The sequence below is a fragment of the Procambarus clarkii genome, chromosome 51 (assembly GCF_040958095.1).
Source record: "Procambarus clarkii isolate CNS0578487 chromosome 51, FALCON_Pclarkii_2.0, whole genome shotgun sequence".
In the NCBI taxonomy this organism is placed as follows: Eukaryota; Metazoa; Arthropoda; class Malacostraca; order Decapoda; family Cambaridae; genus Procambarus; species Procambarus clarkii.
The window spans coordinates 3,106,969-3,112,968 of NC_091200.1; positions in this window are offsets into that span (position 1 = coordinate 3,106,969).

The window sequence follows — 6,000 nt, forward strand, 5'->3', positions numbered from 1 at the left end:
AGTGTCTACTGTATTCCTAGATGGAGCTTCCATCTTTATATGTAGTGAAGGAACATATTTAAACTAAGGATTTAAATATACGTATATGTTTCTGAGAAATATTGAATTTAGGTCAAAAACTGAGTGAGATTAAAGTGCATCGATATTTCTAACTAGGTGATCAAAATTTTATTAAGAAAATATTTTACTTAAGAACAGATATATATATATATATATATATATATATATATATATATATATATATATATATATATATATATATATATATATATATATATATATATATATTTTATTTTTCTTATATATTTAGGGGTACCACCACTGGTTTAATTAAAGGGACCCACATCCTCGAAGAAGAAAATAAATAGTGTTCAGAGAAGACCTTGTGGATTCTCACTGAATACTTTAATCTTTTCCTCTCCTACCACCCCTATTATTTTTTTTATTTTTTTTATGATTTTATTGCAATGCTACAGTTTACAGAAAACACACACTTATACAACAATATACCGAATATATATATATATATATATATATATATATATATATATATATATATATATATATATATATATATGTCGTACCTAGTAGCCAGAACGCACTTCTATGCCTACTATGCAAGGCCCGATTTGCCTAATAAGCCAAGTTTTCATGAATTAATTGTTTTTCGACCACCTAACCTACCTAACCTAACCTAACCTAACTTTTTCGGCTACCCAACCTAACCTAACCTATAAAGATAGGTTAGGTTAGGTAGGGTTGGTTAGGTTCGGTCATACATCTACGTTAATTTTAACTCCAATAAAAAAAATTGACCTCATACGTAATGAAATGGGTAGCTTTATCATTTCATAAGAAAAAAAATTGAGAAAATATAATAATTCAGGAAAACTTGGTTTATTAGGCAAATCGGGCCTTGCATAGTAGGCTGAGAAGTGAGTTCTGGCTACTAGGTACTATATATATATATATATATATATATATATATATATATATATATATATATATATATATATATATATATATATATATATATGTCGTACCTAGTAGCCAGAACTCACTTCTCAGCCTACTATGCGAGGCCCGATTTGCCTAATAAGCCAAGTTTTACTGAATTAATATATTTTCTCTAATTTTTTTCTTATGAAATGATAAAGCTACCCATTTCATTATGTATGAGGTCAATTTTTTTTTATTGGAGTTAAAATTAACGTAGATATATGACCGAACCTAACCAACCCTCCCTAACCTAACCTAACCTATCTCTATAGGTTAGGTTAGGTTAGGTAGCCGAAAACGTTAGGTTAGGTTAGGTTAGGTAGGTTAGGTTGTCGAAAAAACATTAATTCATGAAAACTAGGCTTATTAGGCAAATCAGGCCTTGCATAGTAGGCTGAGAAGTGAGTTCTGGCTACTAGGTACGACATATATATATATATATATATATATATATATATATATATATATATATATATATATATATATATATATATATATATATATATGTTGTACCTAGTAGCCAGAATGCAATTGTTGGCCTACTATGCAAGGCCCGATTTGCCTGATAAGCCAAGTTTTCTGGAGTTTCAATATTTAAAAAAAAAAATTCTTATGAAATGATAAAGCTATTCATTTCATTAAGTATGAGCTAATTTTTTTTAAATAGAGTTAAAACTAACGTAGATATATGACCGAACCTAACCAATCCTACCTAACCTAACCTAACCAATCTTAACCTAACCTAAACTAACGAAACTAAATCAATAATTTATGTTCTTAACATAATATAATAATAATTTTTAAAATAAACCATTAGGAAACAATTTATTGAAAATAAAGAAAATCACTCGGCCTATTAGGCAAATCGGGCCTTGCATAGTAGGCCGAGAAGTGCGTTCTGGCTACTAGGTACGACATATATATATATATATATATATATATATATATATATATATATATATATATATATATATATATATATATATATATATATATATATATATATATATATATATATATATATACAGTGTTTTAAGTACTTCCTTGGCGTGAGGTGCTGTGACTCGCCCTGATACACCAGGACACTCAACGTTATACTTTTGTAGTGTCTCTCAAGGTCCTGTGACCAACTTGGTGCTCACTTCGCAGGAGTCGCGAGCATCGTTCCTGGTTCTTTTTGTATGCGTTATGTTCACCAGTTATGTTATTGCTGCTTAAAAACACTCCATCAACAAATACGAAATTGAAATTGTTATGTCGGAGATATGTTATCATGACGCCCTCACAGGCTGGGACATTATCTTGTTATCGTCAGCAGTAACAACGGTGAACATTTCTAATGCCATTCATCCTTCCCATCTCTCTCGCTAAGTAGCTCCCTCACAGCTCTGTCTCCTTCCTTAACTAATTCCAAGTTCCTCTCCTCCCTCCCGTCTCCTCTCTGCCCCCATTTCCGTCTCATTGGAAGTGTGTGTGTACTCACGTATTTGTGAGAACACACACACACGCACACACACACACACACACACACACACACACACACACACACACACACACACACACACACACACACACACACACACACACACACACACACACACACACACATTCACAAGGCCACCCACCCAGATGGGGCTGGGTGGCCGAGTGGACAGCGATCTAAACTTTTGGACCTAGGAACCGGGGTTCGATCCCCGCACCCGGCGGAGACAGATGGGCAGAGTTTCCTTAATCCTGATTCCCCTGTTACCTAGCAGTAAATAGGTACCTGGGAGTTAGACAGCTGCTACGGGCTGCTTCCTGGGTGTGTGTGTGTGCAGGGGGGGGGGGGGGGGAATTAGTTAATAGTAACAGTTGATTGATTGACAGTTGAGAGGCTGGCCGATAGAGCAGAGCTCAACCCCCTCAAGCACAACTAGGTGAATACAAATAGGTGAATACACACACATGGTGCAAAAGTTTGCAACGAGACATGTGCGTATTCGCGCGCACGCGAGTGTGTGTTTGCATATGGCTTGTTAAATTCAAGCAGCCATTTTTCAAACATCTGGAGTGTGTCCATATCCATTTGCAATTTGAGTCTATCTCTGTCCCGACAGTTCTCAATAGTTTTGCATCATCTGCAAACAATTAATATGAAAGAACCCATTTACTCTGTCAGGTCCTTGACATCCTCGTAACCTCTCTCGACTCTCATATTTCTGCTCTCATTGTAACCCTTTGTTTCCTTTCAGAGAGGTATTCTCCCACCCAGGCAGCTTCTCGAGTTTGAGAAGGAATGTCTAATGAGAGTAGAATAGAATGCCTTCTGGCAATAGAGGACTACTGAGTTTACCCATTTTTCTCTCTCTTGTTTGATTTCTGCCATCTTATTATTAAGTTTCATTAAGAGTGTCAAGCTGAACTTTCCTTTATTAAATCAGTGTATATTTTTACTATTTACTACTTAAACCCCGCCTTGCTAACCTATATTTTTTTATTATGTCTACTACTTATATTTCTCTCTAATACACGTACATACAACCCCAGGAAGCAGCCCGTAGCAGCCGTCTAACTGTCACGTACCTATTTACTGCTGAGTGAACCGGTGCATCAGGTTAAAAAAAAATTACTCTGCTCGTTTGTTTCTGTTTTGCCCGGGAATTGAACCCGGGTCCTTCAGATTAAGACCTCAGAGCACTGCCAAAATTCGTGTACTCACTTAGTTGTACTTACCTAGTTGTGCTTGCGGGGCTGACTTCGGCTCTTTGGTTCCACCTCTCAACTGTCAATACCTGGTGTTGATTTTTATGGCATAAATGACTAAAAAAAAATCTCTGAATGAGACTTTGAATGAAGAATCCTTTCCTCTTTGCAGCGATATTATCATAGTGATATCGCAACGATATCCACGTATGTAAGCTGACTGGAAGAGGCTGAGGCATTTATGATAACAATACCTAAAAGCGACATTTTATCGCGTGTAAGCAAGACGAATTACGCCATTTTTCTTGAGACCAAAATTTGCTTCACAATGTCATAACAAATGTTCCTATCATGGAAATCTCTCGGAACTTTTGTAGTTTTATCGCCTGTTCTTTACCTTAATATATGTCACTCTAAGATCTGTCACTTAAACATCAGTCACTTTGACATCTGTCACTCTAACATCTGTCACTCTGACATCTGTCACTCTAACATCTGTCACTCTAATATCTGTCACTCTAACATCTGACACACAAACATGTAATCCTAACATTTGTAACGTTAACATATCTCATCCTAACATCTCTAACATTAACATATCTCATCTTAACATCTGTCTCCACAACATCTGTCACCCTATCAGTCTCCTTGACATCTGTCACAAAAATATCTCCCATAAAACATCTGTCAACCACACTATTAACTTCCACTAATGTAAAAAAAACAAAGATTGGGGTGTTATGCCAAAAATAAGGGGGAAGTGGTAGGAACAATAGGGTGTGGTAGGACAATAATAAGGGGAGGTGGTAAGAAAGATAAGGGTGTGGTAGGTGAAAAAATAGGAAGAACCTGCATTAGCGCGAAAGACTTGCCAAATCTGCTCTCGTACACAACCTGCCCAACATTAAATTTAGTCCTGGGGCCAGATTCACGAAAGCACTTATGAACCTGTACATCTTTTCTCAATCTTTGGCGGCTTTGTTTCCAATTATTAAACAGTTAATGAGCTCCGAAACACCAGGAGGCTGTTTATAACAATAACAACAGTTGACTGGGAAGTTTTCATGCTTGTAAACTGTTTAATAAATGTAACCAAAGCCGTCAAAGATTGAGGAAAGATGTACACGTTCGTAAGTGCTTTCGTGAATCTGGCCCCTGGCTTTTTTGCTGTTGACTTCTGTTTTTTTCTCGGTTCACAGTGGAATGTTGTAAGCATCTCAGGGGAGCGTGACTGGCTTGGCTATCCCGCCACATGTGCTCTCTTGGTGTCTAATTGTCTTCTTTCTCTTTTCCTTTCTTTTACAGATTCGTGTTTACTTTCAATCTCTTCTCAGCTTATTTTTATATTTTTTTTAGTTTCTCCTTTCATCTAGGGAGATCCTTTTATTTCGTTGATCAAGCTTTGTTTATGCACCAACATTTCACTGCTTCTCCTCCCACGTTCCATATTCTCCCTTGTATTCCTTCTCCTGTATGCCTCAGTTTCCACATGAAAGTGTCCTGAGGTGACATAAGCGTCAGGAATTTCATTTTATATGTATAGCTTGAGTTATTGTTTTCAGCCACGTTATTAATATTTATTCTTTGCATATATATATATATATATATATATATATATATATATATATATATATATATATATATATATATATATATATATATATATATATATATTATTAAATATGACCGAAAAAGTAAGATTAATAATTCTAACACGAATTTTCTCAATCTTTCGTACATTACGCTTCACTGTTGGAGGTAAATCAAAAATCAATTCTCCAAAATTCATTTTTATTTCTAGTCTGACGCGACACGGGCGCGTTTCGTAAAACTTATTACATTTTCAAAGACTTTTAGTTCACAAATACACAACTGAATAGAACTTACGTATCTCCGATTTTATATCTACATTTGAGTGAGGTGGGAGGGGTGATGTGGCATTAACACAAAAAGGGGATATTAATAGGGTATTAAAAGTATCAACACAAGACAGAACACAAACAATGGGTATTGAATAGAAGTGTTTGTAGAAAGCCTATTGGTCCATATTTCTTGATGCTTCTATATTGGAGCGGAGTCTTGAGGTGGGTAGAATATAGTTGTGCAATAATTGGCTGTTGATTGCTGGTGTTGACTTCTTGATGTGTAGTGCCTCGCAAACGTCAAGCCGCCTGCTATCGCTGTATCTATCGATGATTTCTGTGTTGTTTATCACAATCATGTAATTGGCCAATTACACTGGATTAATCTTTGTGTTTAGATAGGAGATGCCTCGTATGGGCCAATAAGCCTTCTGCAGCCCCTATGTTTATCCCT